Source organism: Canis aureus, chromosome 36 (assembly GCF_053574225.1).
Source record: "Canis aureus isolate CA01 chromosome 36, VMU_Caureus_v.1.0, whole genome shotgun sequence".
NCBI classification, from domain to species: domain Eukaryota; kingdom Metazoa; phylum Chordata; class Mammalia; order Carnivora; family Canidae; genus Canis; species Canis aureus.
This window is the reverse complement of record NC_135646.1, coordinates 30,164,988-30,177,365: the sequence shown is the minus strand read 5'-3', so window position 1 is coordinate 30,177,365 and position 12,378 is coordinate 30,164,988. Positions and strand designations below refer to the sequence as shown.

General features: G+C 49.0%; 1 protein-coding gene across 1 annotated transcript in view; it reads left to right on the top strand.

The window, feature by feature from the left end:
- Positions 1–8,019: 8,019 nt before the first annotated feature.
- Positions 8,020–12,378, top strand: part of AKAP19 (A-kinase anchoring protein 19) — a 48,409-nt gene continuing 44,050 nt past the window's right edge. Inside the window, exons 1-3 of the mRNA XM_077885141.1 lie at positions 8,020–8,035; positions 8,556–8,592; positions 8,924–9,125. The gene's annotated coding sequence lies outside the window, so the exon portion shown is untranslated. The remainder of the gene's footprint in view (positions 8,036–8,555; positions 8,593–8,923; positions 9,126–12,378) is intronic.

Here is a 12,378-nt window from a genome sequence, read left to right as displayed (position 1 = left end):
CTCTATATAATTCTGTGTTTCGGTTTCCTGATCTCTGAGATGCAAGTGGCTAATGCAGATCTGTTCTCCCGTTGTTTTTCTTTACCTTGGTAAGCTCTGTTGTGGACCTGGCATTTTGTGTAGGTGGCAGTCAAGTGGCATGGAATATGGAACTGAAATATAGTAGCCCTTTTAAAGAAAAACATACAAAATTAGATGCAGGGCCTCAGAAGATGACCATGTAAGTGAGGAGGACTCCTGAGAGTCACTAGATTTACTGCAAATTTCCTCTGCTACAATGGGAATAGTACAGAAACCACTTTCGTGTTATTCTATAGTGTAACTGGGACATATTTTTACTTAATATAGTCCCTGGCAGATAGTTAGCATGCAATCAGGGTTAGCTTTTATTGTTCTTGGAGGCAAAAACAGGGTCCTGTGTTGAAATAAGTGTGAAAATGCTACACAGTCTTTCACTCTTAGAGATTGGTAATACATGTTAACAGACTATAACTGTAATACAGTAATTGAGACGTGCAGGTAACCTGAGGCTTCTTCACTTTGTAGCTGATCTGGTCTTCTCTCATGCTCATCATCTGCTGCTTAGAAAAATAAAACTCCAATCTAGTTTAAAATTCCATCCAAAAATATAAATAAAATAAAACAAAATTCCATCCAATATTTTAAACATAGTTGACCCTTGAACAATACAAGTTTGGACTGCACAGGTTCATCTGTGTTTAGACACAGATTTTTGTTTTTTAACAGTACAGTGTTGTAAGTCTATTTTCTGTTCCTTATGATTTTCTGAATATTTTCAGAAAATATTCAGCTATTTTCTCTAGCTTACTTTATCGTAAGAATAGAGTATCTAATACATATAACATACAAAATATATGTTAATTGGCTATGTTATTGGTAAGGCTCCTGGTCGACAGTGGGCTATTAAGCTGTGGGAGAGTCTAAAGTTACACATGGAAGGATCTGGTGCCTCTAAATCCATGTCATTCAAGGGTCAACTGTAGTTCTTTTAGAAAAGACTTGAGTACTCTTGGATAAAATACCCAGTCTTTTATCTATCCTCTTCCCTCCTCCAAGAAGGTCAGATGTCTGAAATAAGATATTTATTATTGTTATATTGAGAGGTATGTGGCTTATAAGACCTTAAGGAATGGGGCCAAGGTAGGCTCCCAGCATTCCCAACGCTCTACCTTCACTGCCTCCTTTGCATGCTGGGCGACCCATCGGCCTGGTGGCTGAAGGAGGCAAGGAGGCTGATTTCGTTTTAGGCTTAGGCAAAGACCCTTGTGGGACTCACTGATGGACTCACTTTCAGTGAGTTCAATGGAAACCAACCTTGTGAGTGCGCCTGAGGAATCAAGAGGTAGTGTAGACCTACCATGGAGGGAAGATGGTGGAGAGGGCAGAGGGGAGGGCCAGAGGGCCACTACTGAGATATGGACTGAGGCAGAGGGTGCCGATGGCATATTCCCCTTCCCCTCTCTCCCATGGGGACCTAAAGCTGGGAGTGGCAATCATAGTCAGCCAAACTGGGGCCAGAGCTAGAAGATACCTCTTCTTTATAATGTTGGACTCCCTTTCGCGTCACTCTCAGCTCCCGGTAGTGCCAGGGACCAGTGCTTCTCAAACTGTAACAGGAAGAAGGATCACCAGGACAGCTTGTTAAAACATAAATTCCTGGACCTCACCCCCAGAGATTCTGATGAAGTAGGTTTTAGAGAAAGCCTGAGAATTTAAGTTTCTAAAAAGCTCCTGAGTGGTAATGGTGCTGACAGGGCCCATCAAGAGAGCACACTTTGAGCCAGCAAGCCTCCCCTTTGAAATCCGTGACTGCAGCAGAGCTCCGCCTGAGAAGTCTACCCTGGAGCCACCTTCTGGTCGCCTGCATGGCCCCCATTTGAAAAGATTCTCGGCCAAGAGATTTAACCTCTTAGCCTCCCTGTCTGATCATGTATGTCAACATATTGCAGTGGCTCCATGTCCGAGTGGAGGAAGGTGGGGGAACAGCCTGAGAGAGTAGGGCATGTGCTGCTCCTTTACCTTTGGTGTCTCCCTGACATACTGAACACTCCTCCTCGTCACCAGCCAAAGCCCAGGGAACAGAGTGGTTCTCGTGTCCGCTTTTCCTACTGTCTACCTCTCTCTCCCCCGCATCTCTTTCCCATTAATGACCAGGACCGATCAAAGAGAAGGCTGCTCATTCATTTCTCTTAGACCACAATCCTCTCCTCAAAAATCCTTCAGCAGTTTCCCATCTCAGAATAAAAGCCCAAATCCTGATGCAGGCCTGTAAGATCCAACATGGCCTGGCTTCTTGGTTCCTCTCTGCTCCCACAGCTCTAGCTCTTCCCCTGTCCACTCCACCACTGACCCTGGCCTCCTTAATGCCGCTTAAACCTCAGAGACACTACCCTAGGGTCTTTGCCACACCTATTAACAATATCTTTGGAACCAGTTAGGGAAACATAGACTTGGGAGTAGCTAAATATTCTTCAAGATATAATTAGAGACCGTCACTTTGTTAAACTGAAAAGTAAAAGACGTATCATGAAGCAGAATGCAAGTACTTATAAGAGTAAAGGCACTCATCAAAGCAATTTGAAATTGTTAAGACCTCAACCACGAGGAGATGCCATCTTACTGCCAAATGGCTGAAATCCAAAACACAAGAAACACGAGTGCTAGTGAGGATGCAGAGAGAAAGGAACACTTGCGCACTGTTGGTGGGAATGCAAACTGGTGCAAAACAGTATGGAGGTTCCTCAAAAAGTTAAGAAAAGAAATACCACATGCTCCAGTAATTCCACTTCTGGGTATTTACCCAAAGAATACTAAAACCCTCATTTAAAAAGCTATATATGCACCCCTACGTTTATTGCAGCATTATTTGCAATAGCCAAGATATGGAAATTACCTGGGTGTGTACTGATAGATGGATGAATAAAGAAGATGTAAAATATATAAACAACAGAATATTATTCAGCCATAAAAAAGAACAAACTCTTGTCATTTGCAAAAACATGGGTGGACCCGGAGGGTATTATGCTAAGTGAAATAAATCAGTCAGAAAAAGCCAAATACTATATGATTCCACTTGTATGTAGGATCTAAAAAACAAAACAAATGATCAAATAAACAAACAGATACTTAGATACTTAAACTAACTGGTGGTTGCCAGACAGGAGGGGCGTATGGGGGGGATGGGTGAAATGGATGAAGGAGATTAAGAGGTTAAAAAATATTAAGACGCGTATCTTAGAGTTAGAAAAAATTAGCGTTGAAACTTAGTTGGGTCCCTTACTTGCTATGTAACGCTGGGAAAATGAATTAACCTTTCTAGTCCTTCACGTACTTAAAATGAGTGTAGGCAGCTCTTACTTTGGGCAGTTCCAACAGGTACACATATCAATCAGCATGGTTGAGTTAAATAACACCAGTTTCCCGACAACACAGTTCAAATCTCAGTTACCACACACACTAACCGTGAGTCATTGCATAAAACGCAAACTTTGTTTCTAGCATTCCACTTTCAAATCGCTGTAATCATAGATGCACCTCCCGGTCAGTAACCAAGCACTTCACTATTTTCAAAGGCTGCCCTTGGTTGGCACTGGGCACCTGTCCTCCAGTTCCCGCACAGACTGCAAAGCCTGTAGTCATGTTGCTTCCTTGGTGGTAACATGTGACATTTTACAAAAATTGCTCACCAAAAGAAGAAATTGGCCAAAAAAGATGAACTGCAGCAAAGAAACGAAAAGTGGTGATGCTGGAAATGAAATTGAAACCGAACCTAAATGGAGTGATCCTGGGACTGTTGTCATTGCTGCCATGGGGGAGACCGTAGACCCGCAACCAGAGGCGCTTAGTGAAGGCCGCCTTGGCAACAAAGGAGGAAGACAGAGAGAGCAAAAAGTCCCAGAGGAAGTGATGCTGGCAAGAACCTTCCCAGTAAAGGAAGACATTTCATGACATTGACAAAGAACAAAATATGATAAGCCGATCCAAACTGAGAAAGGAGTAGCCCCATTTGCCAAAGGATAGCAAAGATGCTGGCTCTCAAGATACCAGAAGGAAGGAGGCTGGCGCTGCTCAGACCTCTCGCGGCTTACAACTTGGTCTCAGTAAGAAACCAAACGCCTTCGTTCTGTACATTTCCAATGTTTTACATCACAGCGTGCTAATTTACTAATTCTATGAATGTTTAGATTTCCCTGTGTATGTAGAATCCAACATAGGAGAATCTTTAAAGTTTTGACGGAACGTTTTTAAAGTCATGGACCATCGTCACTTTTCCCATTGATCATCAGTCTCCGTACAGCTTCCGCCTACGCAGCCATTTGTGTGACCCTGTGTTACCGACCACACAAAGGGAACACTGCCTGGGGAATAAAAGAAATTACCTTATAGGGTTTGGGGACAGATCACATGAAACAGTGCTTGGCAAGCACTGAGTATGTGGCCTGGGCTGCATTAGGTTCTAAATGAATGTTGTCTATCTTACGGGATTATGCTTTATCTTGTAGGAATTTTGAGGAGTTATGGTCATGTATGGCACATTCTTAAATTATACTTGTGTGCCTTCGTTTGGTTGGAAATATTTTTAAAAGTATATTCCAAACCAAATACCCAGGACATTTCCTCCAGAAGCATTGTGATAGCTGTTCTCCCCTCCAAAACATCCACAAGACTTATGAGTCGTCCATGGAACGGCCGCACAGCATTGATGAGCACTTCCATTAGAAAAAGATTCAAAAAGGATTTGATTACAAGTGAGACGTTATTGTTTCATTTCCTTGTTTCATTTTTGTCTATCCCTGGGTTTTCCCTTTAAAAATAAAAGGTTCCTTTAAAAGATGCCTTTACAGATTAAAGAATGAATATTCCCTGAATTTCATCTGGGGGTTACTCATGGAAGTGCCTACAAAGATTACAGAAAGGGGTACTTTTCAAAGGAATCAGGCTGTCGGGGTCTTACGTGGAGGTCTTAGGACCCAAGAGGAGCCCCGGGAACAAAGAGTAAATTGTTATGTACCTGTTGTGTAACCATTGGTCGGATATTAAAAACAGGGCCTGAAAACCCCCAAGGAATGGTTTTTGTGGGTGACATGCTCGGGGGGCCTTGTGGGGAAGGGAAGCTCTTATGAGGCTGCCGGCCCAGTGAGCATTTTTGAAGGGGTAACTTGTGGGGTTTCTTGGGTGGGGGAGCAGTTTGTGGGTTTTGATGCTTTTGAAAAGCCCTCCAAATGTCACAGCATCCGGGGGGCCCTGAAATGGTGGGTAAGTGAGCTTGGTGGCTTGGTGGCCTCTTGCTGAGGCCGAGGCGGTCCCTGTTCCACCCTTACAATGCTTGAGAGCCTGTGGGCAGATGTTGCAGGGGGGCTGCTGGGTGTCTTTGCTCCCTAGTGGCTGTGCTCCCCTGGACCGGGGGTGACCACGGCCACCGCCACCGAGGGCAGCTGTGCCCCCTCCGGGGCCCAAGTGGGGCCGGGGGCCGGGGCAGCCCCTGGCCGTGGGACCTGCACCGTCCAGGGCCCGAAGCTCCTGCTCACCCCTTGGGGGTCCCTAGAGACCAGGTGGCCTTGCCCGGGCCACAGCCGCGCTGCCCACGGGGCCGGACTCGTCCCTTCTGTCGACCGGGCTAGTTAGCGCTGTCCCAGCGGGGCTGCTGGCGCTTGGCCTTGTGGCTGCAGGGAGTCAGCTCGCACGACCCCTCCTCCCGGGAAATTTTTCACGTGACGTGATTCTCAGTGTCATGCCCCTTATTCTTCGACTCAACGATAATGCTCAGGTTTTTACAGTTTGACGTAGCTTTTGTTTGTTCTAAATGCTCCTTAGCGACTGCCTTGGCTACGGTGCCATATCACACTAACGTGAGAGGACGCCGGCAGGGCCCCGCTCAGGCTCCAGGCCCAGCGGTGGACGCTTCTCTCACACGGGGAGGTGGCCAAGGATGTCCCGGGATAAGAACTTGAGGCTTTTAATTATCATGTATCTTAATCTCATTTTTAAATACTGGTGTCTTATCTTAACTTTCCTCATCGTTCTTCAATCCTTTTTAAACATATACTTAAAAATTAACGTATTGTTGGGGATCCCTGGGTGGCTCAGTGGTGGAGAGTCTGCCTTCGGCCCAGGGCGTGACCCCGGGGTCCCGGGATCGAGTCCCGCGTCGGGCTCCTGCATGGAGCCTGCTTCTCCCTCTGCCTGTGTCTCTGCCTCTCTCTGTGTCTCTCATGAATAAATAAATAAATAAAATCTTTTAAAAAAATTAATGTATTGTTTTTTGATTTCATTGTCAAATCATCCTCGTTCGCTGGCAGTCTAATTTTTAGTTAGCTTACATTACCTTTCTTTTCACATAGCAAAGCTTTACCTGTGATTTTTTTTCAGTGTCTGCTCCTCCCGAACCCCTTTTCTCTGGCAGAGCCTGGCATTCGGGTGTGAAGTCTGGCTTTTCTGTGGTAATAGAATCCATCTTGCGCTTCCTGAAGGTCATCAAAATATACCATTAGGCCTCGGATTCTTTCTCCACCCCAGGTCTTCTACATTTAATACAAGTGCATTTTCAGAGAACGTCTTAATTCTTTCAAGTGTGGACGCTGCGAGGTGTAGGGACGCACGAGTGTGGCATTGCCGGGTGCACACGGCCCACGGCCCACGGCCCACGGCCCACGGCCCACGGCGGGGTCCCGGCCCAGGCTGACCGCGGGGAGCCGCCTGTCAGTGACATGACGGCCTCTACGGAAAGCAGAGGATTTTTCTTCCCGGTCTCCAGGGCCGCCCTAATGAAGCGGTTCTGGATCTTCCCCTGCTCTCTAGGACAACTTTCTACAAAGTACAAATTTGGAGCGGATTTAAATGCAGTGAACTGAGAAAGCAGCCGCTGCGATCCCTGCAGCAAGCCACGCGGGTTAGCGGACCACCCGGGGGGCCTCTCCTCCTGCCACGCCTGGGGGACGCGCCCGGGGAATCCGTGACACAGCTCACGCCGCTTGACGTGGGACTCCAAAGGCAATTTCTACTACAGTGACAGTTTGTGGGGCAAAATGCTTTTCTGTAAGTTACGGAGCAGAATGCCAAGGGAAACAAGATCAATCCCTCCTTCCCCGTACACTTGATTATATTTTGGAAGGAGAAGGTAAATTAATGAAACAGCATAGCGGGTCTCGGAGTTGCAGATTCTGGACAAATTACTTCTGTAAAGCTATGAAAGACACATGAGATATTTTTGAAGACCCTCAAAATCTTCTCGAAAACAATAATATCATTAATGATTCAGATCTATTAATTACTCTAGAAGTAATGTATTAAAAATGGGGGTACATTGTATACTGGAAAGTATCACTATCTAGTTAGAATTTTACTCACAGAAAATCATGTTGTATAAATATACATAAAAATACTATAGTAAACTGCAAGCATCTTTGCAGTTCCTGTAAAGAAAAAAAGGCTTAATACTTGAATAATTCCTCAATTCCCATATATGAGAGAAACCCATGAGGTTTATTTTTCCAATCTCAAAGTGTTATTTTATCTGGCATTCTAACTACATCTAAAACAAATGTAAGGAATACTGTTTTATCTTACGTCCCCTAATGAAAAACAGATCTTTATATGATTAATATTATTTAGAGTCCATAATAAAAGCTCCTGAATGTGTACTTGCATAAGGGGCACAACAGGGGAAGTTACAGGACCAGGACTTTAGGTGAAGGAAGACAAAGCAAACGAAAGAGGTCCCACAAATTCACGGATTTGGAGAGCACAGGAGGAGTAGGAAAAAGGGGAAAGGGGATGGTTTTAACTTAAGTGTTAGAAATAAAGGACCTCAAAAGAGCTGTCCTGCGCTCTCTTGCGCGCTCTCTCTCTCTCTATTTATATATAAGCTTTATAGACAGTTCAGATGAACCAGGTTTAGAGGCAGGAATGAATATTTAGAGAGGAGCAGAGGGAAGCAGGGAGCCAAGCCGGCTGGTGCCAGGAATTGGGAAGAGGGCACGGGGTGACTGGGGCCACCTTATTAGGTGGTGAGGGGGTAAGAGTGGATCTTCCTAATTTCAGACTGAAAAATGGGAGGGAGGGAGGGAGGGAGGGAGGGAGAGAGAGAGAGGGAATGGACTGGCAAATAGAATAAAGTGATGCACGGAAACATTAATAGGATGGCTTGGCGGGAGACAGAACAGAAGAAATAAGAAACAAGATCTGGTTATTAGACACGGAGAAAATCTAGGGGAGGAGGCCATCATAGCTCCAGGATTTTAAGTCTAAAGGACTGGGAATGTGAGGTCACTTTTAACAAAAATGAGATTATTAGTAGCATGGCTGCTTGGAGGAAAAGATATGTGTGTTTTTGGATGCTTGGAGTCCAGTTGGTGGAAACCCGTCCAGTGAATGACTGGGCACATGTAGCAGAAAGAGCTTCGTTTGGGAAAAGGGCCGACCCTACTCCTACCTTTTATTTTTTGCATTACTGACCACCTTACTACCATCAACACAAACAGTAAAACCTTGGAGTTCTAGGTTCTAGGTTTATGATGTCTTTGTTTGCCTTATAGGTTTTCAAATCCTCAGAATCTGCTAAATATTTTTAAAGTAAGTTTAAGTTAAATGAATTGCAGTATTGGGTTTTTTTTTTCTTTTCTTTTTTCTTTTTTCTTTCTTTTTTTTTTTTTTTTTGTAAATCAATATAAAAACTTGAAAGACAGTGAGTCTCAGATCCATCATGCATCATGCTGCTCCCTGGACAACGTTTACACCGGCCTCCAAGGAATTAAGAACAAGTGGAATCTGTAGCTCTCAGACTCTCCTAAATACTCCTAGACCTAGAAAACAACGGTCTGATCCTTTCTGCCCGGGAAGTACGCTGGCACCGTGTAGCGGCCTCAGTAACGTTGACCCGAGTCTCTTGCCTTTAACCAAACAGGAGCAGGAAAACCGGGGAGGTGGCTTGTGTGTCATCGCAATACTGATCACTGGGTGAGAAGTGCACTTGTGAGCTAGTCCAGGGCTGCCTGGCGACTGCGAGAGGCGAGGGCCTGGGAGCCGGCCACCTTCCCGAGCCCGGGGTCCGGGGCTGCACGCTTGTGGACACACCTGTCTCGGGTTATTTGGATTCCGGCTTCAAGGTACGGCCCTCGGCAGGGGACCCTTAATACTAAACATTCTGCTTTTTAGTGATTGAGGCAACAAGCCGAATATGGCTAGTTTTGGTCCCTGGTTAAATATAGCTGCACAGATGTTTGACCATAATGGAATATTCGTGTCTGCAGTCCGGGGCTTCCGGAATTTTTTTTTTTTTTTTGGATTTTTTTTTTAATGACTTTTTTCCTTTTTAAAGATTTTATTTATCCATTCAGGATAGTTGCAGAGAGGAGAGAGAGAGGCCGAGACCCAGGCCGAGGGGGAAGCAGGCTCCTCGCAGGGAGCCCGACGCGGGGCTCGATCCTGGGGCCCGGGTCACGGCCTGGGCCAAGGCCGCCTCCGCCGCTGAGCCCCCCCCGTGCCCCCCTCGGTGCCCCAGGACCTTTGAGCGGTCGGCTGTCCTCCCGGAGAGCCCGCGCCGGCGCCGATGCAGGCAGCGCCCCCTGCGCCAGGGCTTGGGCCAGGCTCCGCGGCCAGCGGCTCGGGGACCCGGGAAGTGGCGGCTCTGAGCCCCGGGGTCGCGCCCCAGGGAGGGGCCTTCCGGGGGGCGGGGGGGACGAGCAGCTGCTCCAAGGCCCGGGAGGCCAAGGGGGCCCAGGGCCGCACAGCCCCGCACTTCCCACGGCCCGACCCCCCTGACCCCCGCCTGACCCCCCGGCCCAGGGCAGCTCCCCGGGCAGCAGGTTCCCCCCCCCCCCCCCCCCCCCCGTGCATGGCCCCTGCAGCCCCACCCCCAGCCCCCCTGCAGGCCGCACTCCCTCCCCCGCCCCCCTGCAGGCCGCCCCCCCCCGCCCTCCCCCTGCAGACCATCCTACTTGGGGATGGGGGGAGCAGGCCCGGGCAGAGGCGGGGCAGGGGGGGGGCAGTGCCCAGGGCGGGGGGTGCCCGCCAGCCCGGGGGCGGGGGGAAGGCCTCGGACAGGACCCGGACCCGAGCGCCGAGACCACGTGAAGGACCTTCAGGTCCCTTTTAAACGCGACGAGCAGGGACTTTGAGCAAAGGGACCCTCCCGGGTCCCTGATGGGGCGCTGGGGGCTCGGGGTGAGCGCGGCCTCCGGCCCAGGCCGTGACCCCGGGTCCTGGGTTCGAGTCCCCCGTGGGGCTCCCCGCGAGGAGCCTGCTGCTCCCTCCGCCTGGGTCCCCGCGTCTCTCTCTGTGTCTCTCACGCATAAATACATGAAATCTTTAAAAAATAATAGCGACAGCTGTGTCGGGGAGGGCAAGGGCCACGTGGCGGGGCCCAGCCTGGGAGCAGCCGCTGCCTCCTCGCCCGGCACCGGGGGGCCTGCGCTCGCTACACCTCGACCAGAAAAAGGACAAAGGGCCCTCGGGGCGGGAACACGACCGACCCCGCTCGGGCCTCGCCCTGCAACGTGCAGTCGGTGCAGTGGCCCCGGGGCAGGCTTCTCTCTGCGCCACAGCCCTGCTACCCTCCGGTGAGCTCGGCCTTCAGTGCCACTGCAGGCCGCCCCACCCCAGGAGCTCCCGGGAGGCTGTCAAGAGGGGGGCCACCCTGCGCGGGTCACCCCATCTGCCAGGAGACTCCCCTGACCAGCCTGCAGCCTCCTGGTTCCTGCCACACTGCCACGGCCAGGCCTCGGGTGGCAGGAGGGCGTCTAGGCCTTGGGTGATGGAGAGGCTTGCAGGCCTCGGGTGGCAGGAGGGTGTCCAGCCTCGGGTGGCAGGAGGGGGTCCAGGCCTCGGGTGGCAGGAAGGGGTCCAGGCCTCGGGTGACGGAGAGGCTGTGCAGGCCTCCGGTGGCAGGAGGGGGTCCAGGCCTCAGGTGGCAGGAGGACGTCCAGCCTCAGGTGGCAGGAGGGCGTCTAGGCCTCAGGTGACGGACAGGCTGCTTCAGGCCTCGGGTGGCAGGAGGGTGTCCAGCCTCGGGTGGCAGGAGGGGGTCCAGGCCTCGGGTGGCAGGAGAGCATCCGGCCTCGGGTGGCAGGAGGGGGTCCAGGTCTCAGGTGACAGACAGGCTGTGCAGGCCTCGGGTGGCAGGAGGGCGTCCAGCCTCGGGTGGCAGGAGGGTGTCCAGGCCTCAGGTGACCAAGAGGCTGTGCAGGCCTCAGGCAAGTTGCCTCCGCTGCTTGGAGGCCAAGGAATTTGAAATTTATCTTGTAGGAAAAGAAAAGCCACACTGAACTTTCATAGTTTTCTAAACATGCCGGGACACCCGCTCCCTCCTCTTGGGGACCCCCCCAACAAGCTCCTAGTCACCCTCTGGCTCTGGCGGGTCCTTAGTGTCCCAGGAAGCCTTCCCAGGCACTAGAGCGAGTGAACCATACTCTGTATTATGTGGGACTCGTGCTGTTCTCAGTAGCCACGTGCTGAGCTCTGGCCTCCCTTCGGAGTCCGAAGTCTTTCTTGGAGAGCAAGAGCTTGTATTCCTGTCATTTCCTCGGTCCAGATGCAAAGGACTCCATTGTTCTTTTTTTTTTTTTTTTTTAGTTTTCAAGTTCCACTAAAAAATAAGGTACCCTAATAAAAAATTGGCAAATCGGAAGTACAAGATTTGCAATTTCCTTTGCTAACACCATGTTACTTTGCTAAAGTTTATCCTTTGCTCTAAAAATCGGCACCAAAAAAAAAAAAAAAAAAAAATCGGCACCAAATCCCAAGAAAACATCCCATTTTTATTAGTCTTAACTTTTTGATCCAAATGTCAAAATATTCATGATATTTATCAAAATAAAAAGATTACATTGAAGTCCCATTCGTACCCATGCCTTTTCACCCTTTCCCTCCAGCTGCTACAGATTATTATTTCTATTTGTGTTTTGTCCTCGCGGTGTTTCCTTATGCAGGTAGGAGCGGTGTTGTTTTCCTGGCCATCTTACATAGGAGAACTTAAAATATATACTGTTATTATTCTTTACTGTTTTTATTTTTTAGGATTTTATTTATTTATTCATTAGAGACAGACACAGGCAGAGAAGCAGGCTCCTCGCAGGGAGCCCCACGTGGGACTTGATCCCGGGACCCCAGGATCACGCCCTGAGCCAAAGGCAGATGCTCAACCTCCTGAGCCACCCAGGTGTCCCTTCTTTACTGTTTTTTAACATGAAGATTTATCCTGGAGATGTTTCCAAGTCAGTAGTTGATAGAGATGTTCCTGACTGTTTCTTGCAGATGCAAAGTTTCCTATTGTAGAAATCCCCCATGATTTATTCAAGCCGTCCCCTACTGCTGGATCCTTATGCTCCAATCTTTTTGATTTTACAAACAATCCTATATCTC